This window comes from Prionailurus bengalensis, chromosome B4 (genome assembly GCF_016509475.1).
Source record: "Prionailurus bengalensis isolate Pbe53 chromosome B4, Fcat_Pben_1.1_paternal_pri, whole genome shotgun sequence".
In the NCBI taxonomy this organism is placed as follows: domain Eukaryota; kingdom Metazoa; phylum Chordata; class Mammalia; order Carnivora; family Felidae; genus Prionailurus; species Prionailurus bengalensis.
In genome coordinates this window covers 96,144,205-96,157,612 of record NC_057358.1, presented here as the reverse complement: position 1 = coordinate 96,157,612, position 13,408 = coordinate 96,144,205, and positions in this window count along the sequence as shown.

Below are 13,408 nucleotides of genomic sequence, written 5' to 3'. Positions count from 1 at the left end.
TGTGATTTCACTCATGTGGAATTTAAGAAACAGATCAAATGAACAGAGGGAAAAGAAAGAGACAGAAAGAAATTAAGAAATAGACCCTTAATTATAGAGAACAAACTGATGGTTGGGGGTGGGGTGGGAGGATGGGTTAAATAGGTGGTGGGAATTAGGGAATGCGCTTGTCATGATGAGCCCAGGCGATGTATGCAATTGTTGAATCACTATATTGTACACCTGAAACTAATATAACACTGTTAGTTAATTGGAATTAAAATAAAAACTTAAGCCAAAAAAAAAAAAAAAGATGGGCTAAGAACTTGAATAGACATTTCTCCAAAGAAAACATACAAAGGGCCAACAGGCCTATGAAAAAATGCTCATTGTTATTAATCATCAGGGAGATGCAAATCAAAGCTACAATGAGTTATCATCTCATACCTGTCAGGATGGCTATTATCAAAAAGACAAGATACAAGAAATGTTGGTGAGGATGTGGAGAAAATGTAACTCTTGCACGGTGTTGGTGGGAATGTAAAATGATGCAGCTGCTATGGGAAACTGTAAGGAGCTTTCTCAAAAAATTAAAAATAGAACTACCCTATGGTCCAGCAATCCTTCTCTAGGAGTTCCAAAGAACGTCATTCCAAAGAACGTTGATCAGAATCTTAAGTAGATATTAGTGCTCTTACGTTCATTGCAGCATTATTCACCATCCCCAGATGTGGGAAGAAGCTAAATGTACATTGGTAGGTAAATGGATAAAGAAAGTGTGGCATATATGTACAAGAATACTATTTAGCCTTTAAAAAGAAGGAGGGGCGCCTGGGTGGCACAGTCGGTTAAGCGTCCGACTTCAGCCAGGTCACGATCTCACGGTCCGGGAGTTCCAGCCCCACGTCAGGCTCTGGGCTGATGGCTCAGAGCCTGGAGCCTGTTTCCCATTCTGTGTCTCCCTCTCTCTCTGCCCCTCCCCCGTTCATGCTCTGTCTCTCTCTGTCCCAAAAATAAATAAACGTTGAAAAAATAAATAAATAAATAAATAAATAAATAAATAAATAAATAAATAAATAGAAAGAAGGAAATCTGGGTGTGTCTGGGTGGCTCAGTCAGTCAAGCGTCTGACTCATGGTTTCGGCTCAGGTCATGATCTCACGGTTCGTAAGTTCTGGCTCTGTGCTGACAGCATGGAGTCTGCTTAGGATTCTCTCTCTCCCTCTCTGTCTCTGCCCCTCTCCTGCTCTCTCTCTCTCAAAATAAATAAATAAACTTAAAAAAATATTTTAAAAGATGGAAATGTGAACTATGTGGCAACATGGATAAACCTTGAAAACAGTGAAATAAGTCAAATGAAGCTAAGTGAAATAAGCCACTCACAGATAAACAAATACTGCATGGTTCTACTTATATGAGGTATCTAAAATAGCCAAACTCATGGAATCCAAGAGTGAAACAGTGGTTGCCAGGGAATAGGAGAAGGGGTAAATGGGGCATTGCTAATCAACATACATAAAGTTACAGTCAAACAAGATGAATGAGCTCTAGAGATCTGGCTGTACAATATTGTACTTATAGTTGACAATAATGTGTACTTAGACATTTGTCAAGGGGGTGAATCTCATGTTAAGTGCTCTTACCTGAGTTTTTTTAAGTGAAATGGATAGGTATACTCTGCAATCCAGAAATCCCACTACTAAGTATATTCCTTAGTGAACCTTCCCCATGTTATGAAAAGTCATATATAAGAATGTTCACTGCAGCATTATTTGTAATAGTAAAAACAATGTGAAAGAGCACCAAGGAAAGAATTTTATATAAGCTGTGGGATACTATACACCCATTCAAAGGGATAAACTAAAGGAATTTGTATTAGTATCGGTAGATTTCAAAACTGATTTTTGAAAATATTTTTATAATGTTTTGTCTAAAAAGGTTTTCAAAAATCTATGGCTCACTTATTTTTATGCACTGCTAGAAAATTGAAATCTTTTTGTCTTTTTCATCCTTAAATGAATTGTCTTTACTGTCTTACCATCTCCTTCTCTTTTCATTTGTTAAGAAATAATTTTCAAGCTGTTATAATAGGAAGAACAATACTTGTTTCCTGGCTTGTTACAAGATTGTATTTCCATTCGCAAATTCGTCATGGTATATTAAAACACAAATGAGGTAGCTATAATCAATAGCAGTGGAACTCTAAAACACAATTACAGTGCTTCACAATTTGACTGGAAATGACAGATTGTAATTTGGATTACAGCATATTACAATTAATGCTAAATTGCCAATAGCGAATGCATTTAACCCCCTTCACACTTGTAATCAGTCAAGCATGAGATAAAGCATATCAGAGAACACAAATCATTACAAAATAAAAAGTACAGGCACTCACAGAAGAAATAATGCAATATCCACTTCTGTTAAAGTCAACTTTTGTTTAATGCTTTTGTTTTGGAATGTAAAAGGCAATTCTCATGGTAAACCATTTCATCAGATTTACTCACAAGAACCTGTTAATTTGAAAGGAAAAAAAGTCCAATAGATCTTATGAAATATTCTTGACAAAGAACTGGATTATAACATGTCCTTCTTTACATGGAGAGCTCTTCTTTTATTGAAATGAATTTTCATAAAGAAAATAATAACAAAAAACCGAAGTACCTGTGACCAACGTTACATAACCTTTGATTAATCATACTTGTCTACTAATAAATCAAATGTGGTTGTGAGAATGTCTCGGATAGTGTCAGTAGCATATGTTTATCCTGAGTCTATATTGAATCACAGAATATTGGAAATTTCCCTTAGGAATAATGATGCTATACTATTAAACTCATATACCCTCTTTCTAAGATGCTAAATTTCACTTTATGAATTTGAAATTGCATTCCAAGAATGAATTTTTCTCTGTATTGGATTCTGCCTATTACAAAGGTTATCATTCTACATGCAATTAATTATCCAGAATTGCTGAATATGGAAGCTCAAAACAAGGATTAAGTTAGCCTCTTTGTGGTGACAAATGAACAACACAGTATCATTTAATAAGAAGAATTAATCTGTGGTAGTACCACAGTCTCCTAATGGAATTCATGTTCCTCTTTCTAATTCACTCTCAGAAAGTAATTTAAGGGTTGAAAGAACTGGTTGATAATTAACCTTTTAGAAAGCTTCAGGGAAGAAGAATGGTTTTTTATTTTATTTTATTTTATTTTATTTTTTAGTTCCTATTAGTGTCCCATAAAGTAACCATTAAGTACTTACTTGGTTTTGCTCTTATGTCCCTTCGAGTGTCTGGATCCAATTACTAGTCATGCCTATAAAAACGCAGTAACAGGGTCTGTCTATGGCCCATTATTACTAAAGAGGACCTTAAGTAACCATTGGGGACATTTTGCCTCTGTCGAGAAGAACTTTGGACTTCCCTTGTAGCCTTGCCCCATTTCTCAAGGATTACCTATTCCAGTGGTTCTCAACCCTGGCTGGTAATTAAAATCACGTGAAGAATTTAAAAACTGTCTATGCTCAGGGTGCCTGGGTGGCCCAGTAGGTTGATCATCGGACTCTTGATTTCAGCTCAGGTCATGATCTCACAGTCTGTGAGTTCGAGCCCCCAGGCGGGCTCTGCACTGACAGCATGGGTTCTGCTTGGAATTTTCTCTCTCTGTCTCTGTCTCTCTCACTCTCACTCTCTCTGTCTCTGTCGCTGTCTCTCTCTCTCTCTCTCTCTGCCCCTCTCCACCTCTCACACTCATACACTCTTTCTCTCTCTCAAAATAAATAAATAAACATTTAAAATAAAATAAAGGGAAGGAAAGTTAAATAAAAACTATCTGTGCTCAATCCTTAGCCCTAAGATTTTTGGGAATGGGGTGTAGGTATCAGTATGGAAATTCTCCAAGTGATCTGAATGTGCACGCAGGGTTGAGAACTATGTCCAATGTTCTTTCTTTATGCTTTCCTTCCTTTGTCTTTGGCTTAAATTTGACATTTTTAAACTTACTTTAGCAGCAGAACTATTTTTATTAAGTTTTTTAATTTTAATTCCAGTATAGTTAACATACAATGTTATATTAGTTTCAGGTGTACAATATAGTGATTCAGTAGTTCTATATATTTTTTTTAAATTTTTTTTTTCAACGTTTATTTGTTTTTGGGACAGAGAGAGACAGAGCATGAACGGGGGAGGGGCAGAGAGAGAGGGAGACACAGAATCGGAAACAGGCTCCAGGCTCTGAGCCATCAGCCCACAGCCTGACGCGGGGCTCGAACTCACGGACCACGTGATCGTGACCTGGCTGAAGTCGGACGCTTAACCAACTGTGCCACCCAGGCGCCCCCAGTAGTTCTATATATTATTCATTGCTCATTATAATAAGGGTACTCTTACTCCCCTTCACCTATTTCACCCATTCCTCCTACCCACCTCCCTTCTGGTAACTACCTTTTTGTTCTCTATAGATAAGAATCTGTTTTTTTCTCTCAATTTTCCTTTTATTTGTTTTGTTTCTTAAATTCTACATATGAGTGAAGTCATATGGTATTTGTCTTTCTCTGACCTATTTTGCTTAGCATTATATTCTCTAGCTTCATCCATGTTGTTGCAAATGGCAAGATAACATTATTTTTTATGGCTAAGTAATATTCCAGTGTGTGTGTGTGTGTGTGTGTGTGTGCGCGCGCACGCACACTATGTCTTTTTTTTTTTAAGTTTATTTTTTTATTTTGAAAGAGAGAGGTCATGAGCAGGGGAGGAGGGGCAGAGAGAGAGGGAGAGAGAGAGAATCCCAAGCAGGCTCTGTGCTATCAACATGGAGCCCAGTGCGGAGCTTGAACTCACAAATCATGAGATCATGACCTGAGCCAAAACCAAGAGTCAGATGCTCAACCAACTGAGCCACCCAGGTGCCCCAACATCTTCTATATCCATTCATCTATCAGTAGACACTTAGGCTGCTTCCATAGTTTGGCTATTGCAAATAATGCTGCAATAAATATAGGGGTGCAGCAGAACTATTTTTAAGGAATTCTAATAAATAATACAAATTAAAGGTATAAACAGGGTGATGGTTAATTGTATGTGTCAACTTGAGTGGGCCACAAGATGCCTAGCTAAAAAATTGTTTCTGGGTGTATCTTTGAGGGGGTGTTTCTGGATGAGATTAGGATTCGAATTGATGGACCCAGAAAAGTAGATTGCCCTCCCCAGTGTGCTTAAGGATCATCCTATTCATTAATGACCTGAATAGAATGAACAGTGGAGGAAGAAAAATTCATCCCATTTTTCCTGTCCCTCTGCAAGAACTGTGACTTCTCATCTTTTGCCCTGGTACTGGGATTTATACACTCAGCTTCCCTGGTTCTCAGGCCTTCAAATTCAGACTGAATTACACTGGCTGTGTGCCTGTCTGACTCAGTTGGTGCAGCATGTAACTCTTGATCTTGGAGTTGTTCGAGCCCCATGGGAGAGATTACTTAAAAATAAAATCTTTAAAAAGAAAAGAAAAAAAAAATTATACCATTGGCTTCCCTGGGCTTCCAATTTGAAGATGGCAGATTGGGGGCCTTCTCAACCAATTCCTTCAATTAATCTCTAGATAGAAAGATAGATAGATAGATAGGTAATCAATCTCCTATCGGTCCTGTTTTTTCTGGAGACCACTGACTAATACAATTTCTTTAGACAATTTAAATCTCCATTGTTTGCAAAATCCTCATACCAGCTCATTGAGCTCTAAGATTGCCGAGTAGAAATTAAAAGTCACTTTTTGGAAGGGGGGCACCTGGGTGGCTCAGTCAATTAAGCATCCAACTTTGGCTCAAGTCATGATCTCATGGTTTGTTGGCTTGACCCCGCATCAGGCTCTGAGCTGACAGCTCGGAGCCTGGAGCCTGCTTCAGATTCTGTGTCTCCCTCTCTGTCTATCCCCCCCACTCAAAAATAACTAAACATTAAAAAAATTAAAAAACCACTTTCTCAGGCCTTGGAGTATCCTCCAGAAGCATTTACCAAAAATACTGGAAACATAGTGACTCCCCACAAATCCATCATATTCACAGTCCCATTTGGGTCAGGCTCTGAGCTAACAGAGCTAGTAAAGAGATAGGAGGAACAGTTCCAGTCTTCAAAGTAGCTCCTGGTCTAACACAGAAGACAGAAAAAATAGATAATCACAACTCAGTGTTCATTCATTTGATTCAGATTTAGTGAGTGCCTATAATGTTTAGGCATTATTTTAGGTGATGGGGATGCAGGAGTAAACAAAGGAGACAAAATTCCTGTTCTCCTTGATTTTACATTCTAACCAGGGAAAACAGATATAAACAAAATAAACAAGCAAAAATTATACTATGTTAGAGGGGATAGTTGAAAAAGTTACAATTTTAAGGTAGTAAGGAGGTCTTGGGGTACAATGGAAAAACACAGGAGAGGCATCTTGAATATAGCTGTGCTTAACCTTGGTAAATGCAATTTTGTGACATGATGGGGTCAAGTTGAAGACTGCAGTACTTTGAGGAATGAAGGGAAAGTAGGAGAACATGGAGTTTCCAGTGTGGATTTTCAATAAATTTCATTATAAAACAGGAAAGAAGAAGAGATGCTCACAATTAAGGATGGATTTTGTTTTGAGTGGGAGGCTTTTGATCATGTTTATATTCTAGAAAAAGGGGCAGTGGAGAGAATGTTGTTCAATATGCTGTGAGAAAAATGAGATCATCTATTAAAAGACCACCAGGTGGGGCACCTGGGTGGCTCAGTCGGTTGAGCGCCTGACTTTGGCTCAGGTCATGATCTCACAGCTCTGTGGGTTCAAGCCCCACATTGGGCTCTGTGCTGACGGCTCAGAGCCTGGAGCCTGCTTCGGATTCTGTGTCTCCCTCTCTCTGCCCCTAACCCACTTGCATTCTGTCTCTGTCTCTCTCAAAAATAAATAAACATTAAAAAAAAATTTTTTTTTTAAATAAAAGACCACCAGGTGGGAGGAGGTAGGATAGAGCTGGTGGGAAGTGTTAGCCTTGGGTGAAATAATACAGGCGAAGTCTTTTGCTAATAGTAACAACTGCTAATATTTATTAAGAATTTATCATCCTGAGTGTGTTCTAAGCACTCTATATGTAATAACTCATTTAATATTTTCAGCAACTTTACAAAGTACATACTATTATTATTTCTACTTTATAAATGAAGAAGCAGGGCAAAAAAGTTGCATTTCTCACCAGGAAATACAACATAAAATATCAAAGCCAGGCATCTGGCTTCAGTCTTCAGTCTCAATTCCTATCCTATACTAATAAGTGTGAATGGAAAGGAGGAAGGAGGGTCACGCGGTTTGAGTAATGACTTGAGTTTTTACAGAGATGGAGATATCTAAGGATGGACAAAGGGTTAGGGGTATTTAGAGAGTATCAGACTGAACGAATACATAGCCAAAATTTTGAAACGAAGGGGAACATGGAGGTTGCTCACTTCGTTGAGGCCCAGAGGTGCCCTCTAGACTAAGCTCTATCAGAACAGGGACCACATCCATTTGGTTCACCGCTAGGTACACATGCAACACGTAGCACTGGACCTGGTGAATAACAGGCAATCATTAAAAATATCTGTTAGCTGAGTTAAGAAAATTGAAGGTAGATATGTGCCTGGTTAGGTTGGTATTGGGTTGAATGTTACAAAATTACCGTCTATATTAGTCTTAATTCTTCTGTGAAGGACTTACCTTTCCTTCCTATTTTTTCTACCAGGCACAGTGCCCCCTGCCCCCAGTCAAGTCAATTTGCTTGCTAAAGTTTGCCACTTCCCATTTTCATGCCATTGCAAATTTCTTCTTAAAATGTCTACTTCATCCTCAATTCATGTCTTGCTTTCAAAGTCTATGGTAAATATTACCAACTCTCAAGTATTCTTAAATGATTAAACCTACCTTTGTTAATTTTAAACTTTGTGATCTCTTGTGTCACATTCTTAAGATATTTCTTTGCAAAAATACTAAGTTTTTTTTTTGTTTTGCTTTGTTTTTAGCAAATGCTGTTTATACACCTAATTTTTATTTCTTAAGTTTTATTTATTTATTTTCTGGAATAGGCAATATATTTGCATGGCTCCTATTAAAAAATAAAAATAAAAACATATCCAATAAGAAGAATGTTTCTCTCCCCTTTTGCCATCTAACTCAATTTGTCTCTTCCGAGGTAACCAATATTATCAGTTTCTTATGTATCTTTTTGGTGACATTCTAGGTCTCTGGAGTCAAATATATATACGGGTTACCCTTTTTTTCTTTTTCAATGATGAAAAAGATCAGGAATAAGGCAAGGATGTCAATTCTAATCACTTCTATTCAACATTGTACTGGAAGTTATAGCCAGTGCAAGAAGGCAAGAAAAAGAAGTAAAAACATATCCAAATTAGAAAGAAAGAAATCTCGGGGCGTCTGGGTGGCTCAGTCGGTTAAGTGACCGACTTCGGCTCAGGTCATGATCTCACAGTTTGTGAGTTTGAGCCCCACGTTGGGCTCTGTGCTGACAGCTCAGAGCCTGGAGCCTGCTTCGGATTCTGTGTCCCCCTCTCCCTCTGCCCACCCCCCCCCCCACTCATGCTCTGTCTCTCTCTGTCTCAGAAATAAATAGAAACATTTAAAAAAATTTTTTTAAAAGAAAGAAAGAAATCTCTTTGTTTTTATTGACTGATGATATAATATGTATAAAAAAATCCCATGTAATCTACAAAGAAGTTATTAGAACTGATAAATGAGTTCAGCAAAGTTGTAGGATGCAAGATCAAGTGGTAGAATTTGTTTCTATATGCTAGCAATAAATATTTACAAATTAAAATTTGAAATATTATTTGCAATAACATCAAAAACATGAAATACTTAGAAAATCATCTGGCGAAAGACCTGTGCACTAAAAACTATAAAACATCACTGAAAGAAATAAAGAAGTCCTAAGTAAATGGAGAGCTATACTGTCTTTATTGGTTTAAAGATTTAATAATTAGGTCTTTTCCCAAATTGATCTATAGATTCAATGCAATACCAATCAGCATTCTGGCAGGGTTTTTAAAAATTATTTTCATAGAAATTAACTAACTAATTCTAAAAAATTCATATGGAAATGAACCTAAAGTAGCCAAAAACAATTTTGGAAAAAAACGAAAGTCAAGGACTAGCATTACTTGATGTCAAGACCAACTATAAAACTATAATAATCAGTACAGTGTGCTGTTGGCATCAAGATAGACAAATAAATCAGGGTGCCTGGGTGGCTCAATTGGTTAAGCGTGGGACTTCGGCTCAAGTCTGATCTCACCATTCGTGAGTTCAGGCACTGCATCCGGCTCTGTGCTGACAGATCAGAGCCTGGAGCCTGCTCCGGATTCTGTGTCTCCCTCTCTCTCTGCCCCTCTCCTGCTTGCACACTCTCTCTCTCTCTCTCAAAAATAAATAAAAATTAAAGACATGTGTTTTAAAAAAAGACAAATCAATAGAATAGTGTTCAGAAATAGAACCACTCATCTGTGGACAAATGATTTTCAACAAAGATGCAAACAAAAGCAATAAATAAAGGATAGTCTTTTCAACAAATGGGCTGCAGCAAAAAAAAAAAAAAAAGTTCAATGTTTACCTTGTGTCATATAAAAAACATAACTCGAATGAGCCATGGACCTAAAAGTAAAAAGCTTTCAGAAAAATACATAGGAAAACAATCTTTGTGACCATGAGCTAAGCAAAGAGTTCTTAGAAACAAGACCAAACACAATCCATAAAGGAAAAGTGGTTAGATTTCATCAATATTTAGAACTTCTCTTGGAAAGACATTAGAGAATGAAAAGGTGAGATCAGGAGGAAGTATTTCCAGGTCATATAACTTTTTGTTTTTAATGTTTATTTATTTACTTTGAGAGAGAGAGGGAGAGAGAATCCCAAGCAGGCTCTGCTCTGTCAGTGCAGAGCCTGATGTAGGGCTTGATCTCAGGAACCATGAGATCATTACCTGAGCTGAAATCAAGAGTTAGGTGCTTAATCGACTGAGCCCCCTCGTATGCCCCCAAATCATATATCTGATAAAGACCCTATATGCAAAATACATAAAGAAGTCTCAAAACTAGATAATATAAAAATCAATAAATACAGACAAAATACTTGAACAGACATGTCACTAAGAAGATACAGAAGTCAAATAAGCACATGAAAAAATGCTCAACATCATTTGTCATTAGGGAAATACAAATTAAAACCACAATGATATATATACATCTATTTGAATGGTTATAATTTTAAAATTTTCCTGTATCAAGTGTTGGCAAGGATGAGGAGGAACTGAAAGGAAGGGATTACAAAGAGGTATAAGGATACTTTTTGGGGTGGGGCACCTGGGTGGCTTAGTTGGTTAAGCATCTGACTTCAGTTCGGTTCATGATCTTGCAGTTTGTGAGTTTGAGCCCTACACTGGGCTCTGTGCTGACAGTTCAGAGCCTGCTTCAGATCCTCTGTCTCCCTCTCTTTGCCCCTCCCCTGCTTGTATGTGCTCTCTCTCTCTCCCTCTCTTTCTCTCAAAAATGAATAAACATTTTTAAAAAGGATACTTTTGGGGGTGATGGATATATTCATTATCTTGACTGTGATGATGGCTTCATGGGTCAAACTTGTCAAATTGCGCACTTTATTATTTTTTTTAATTTTTTTAAATTGTTTTTTCAACGTTTATTTATTTTTGGGACAGAGAGAGACAGAGCATGAACGGGGGAGAGGCAGAGAGAGAGGGAGACACAGAATCGGAAACAGGCTCCAGGCTCTGAGCCATCAGCCCATAGCCTGACGCGGGGCTCGAACTCACGGACCGCGAGATCGTGACCTGGCTGAAGTCGGACGCTTAACTGACTGCGCCACCCAGGCGCCCCTCAAATTGCGCACTTTAAATATGTGTACTTTACTTTGTGTCAACAAAGCTAATTACTTTCTTTTAAAGCAGTAGACACAGTTCTGCTCCCTGGCCTTTTTTTTAATCGTTAATGTCTTTAAAAAATGTTTTTTAATTAATTAATTTTAAAATTTACATCCAAGTTAGTTAGCATATAGTGCAATAATGATTTCAGGAATGGATACCAGTGATTCATCCCCTATGTATAACACCCAGTGCTCATCCCAACAAGTGTCTTCCTTAATGCTCCTTGCCCATTTAGCCCATCCCCCACCCCCAACCCCTCCAGCAACCTTCAGTTTGTTCTCTGTATTTAAGAGTCTCTTATGTTTCATCCCCCTCCTTGTTTTTATATTATTTTTGCTTCCCTTCCCTTATATTCATCTGTTTGTATCTTAAATTCCATATGAGTGAAGTCATATATTTGTCTTTCTCTAATTTTGCTTAGCATAATATACTCTAGTTCCATCCATGTAGTTGCAAATGACAAGATTACATTCTTTTTGATTGCCAAGTAATACTCCATTGTATATACATGCCATATCTTTTTCTTTTTAATATGAAATTTATTGTCAAAATGTTTTCCATACAACGCCCAGTGCTCTCCCCAACAGGTGCCCTCCTCAATGCCCCTCCTCAATGCCACCTTCCCCTCCCTACCACTCCCCATCAACCCTCAGTTTATTCTCAGTTTTTAAGAGTCTCTTATGGTTTGGCTCCCTCCCTCTCTAATTCCCTTCCCCTTTCCCATAGTCTTGTGTTAAGTTTCTTGGGATCCACATAAGAGTGAAAACCTACGGTATCTGTCTTTCTCTGTATGACTTATTTCACTTAGCATAACACCCTCCAGTTCCATCCACATATTATATCTTCTTTATCCATTCATCCGTTGATGGACATTTGGGTTTTTGTTTGTTTGTTTGTTTGTTTGTTTTTTACTTCATGTGCCTTATTAATTGCTTCTTTTAAATATACAAAGCTCATTCTTTTTTATAGTTACCTAGGATTCTATTATATACATACACTATAATTGATTTTATGATTCCCCTACTGATGTCAGTTTACAAACAATGCATTGAAAACCCTTACAAATTCGTTACTTTCACATACAAGCATGTCTATAGGATATATTCCTAGAAGTAAAACTGCAAGATCAAAAGGAAATACATTTTCAGTTCTGATTGCCATTGCCAAATCAATCAGGCAGTTTTCAGTGCAGGAAACAGACGCCATTCTAGATATTTTAATTAAACATTTTTTTTTAACATTTATTCATTTTTGAGAGACAGAGACAGCGTGAGTGGGAGAGGGACAGAGAGGGAGATAGAATCCAAAGCAGGCTCCAGGTTCCAAGCTGTCAGCACAGAGCCTGAAGTGGGGTTCAAACCCATGAACTGTGAGATCATGACCTGAACTGAAGTCGGATGCTTAACTGACTGAGCCACTCAGGCACCCCATCATTCTAGATATTTTAAACATGAAGGCACTTGTTATAGGCACCTTAGTACTTAAAAGGTCATTGGAAGGGCTGAAAGATCAGGGTTTAGAAATCTAAGTGGAGCCTCCCAGAATGAATCCCACTGTGATACAGAACTGATTCACTGGAGGCTACTACCTCTGGAGTCATTGTGGAGCCATGCTGGAAGCCAGAGGCTATCACCACCTGTTCTCACTCCTGGGAAACTGGAGAAAGAAGATATACCACAATCCAGGGATTAAAATGTTATTTTAAGAAGCTGCTGCCACCGGGGCACCTGGGTAGCTCAGTCGATTAAACATCTGACTTCAGCTCAGGTCATGATCTCATGATTTGTGGGTTCGAGCTGCGTGTTGGGCTCTGTGCTGACAACACAAAGCCCGTTCAGGATCCTCTGTCTCCTCCTCTCTCTGCCCCTCCCCCCGCTTGCACACACTCTCTCTCAAAAATAAATAAACATTTAAAACAAAACAAAAAAGGCGCCCCTGGGTGGCTCAGTCGGTTAGGCAACTGACTTCGGCTCAGGTCACGATTTTGCGGTTTGTGGGTTTGAGCCCCGCATCAGGCTCTGTGCTGACAGCTCAGAGCCTGGAGCCTGCTTCAGATTCTATGTTCCTCTCTGTTCCTCCCCTGCTCGTTCTCTGTCTCTCTCTGTCAAAAATGGATAAACGTTAAAAATATTAAAAAAAAAAAAAAAAAGAACAGAAGTTGTTCCTGCCACCATCACTACTTCTCCAAATCCAGAAAGTTGGAGAATAGACCTTTGATCACTGCTGCATGGAAACATTTCCCATATTCTTACAACATGCAAGAACTTCAAAAGATCGCCTCTACCTCATTTCTCTTTTCAAGTCATGTGGAGAACACATAATTGGGAAAATCTAATTAGCTTCCAGAACACTAGCAGCACACAAAAAAATCCGGGAAATTAATTTTTTCCCAACCTTTCTAACTAGGAAATAAAATTGGTGGTTGAAAGAGTAAGTCTACAATACATAAGCACACCATTTTTAGAGCTTGTTCTAA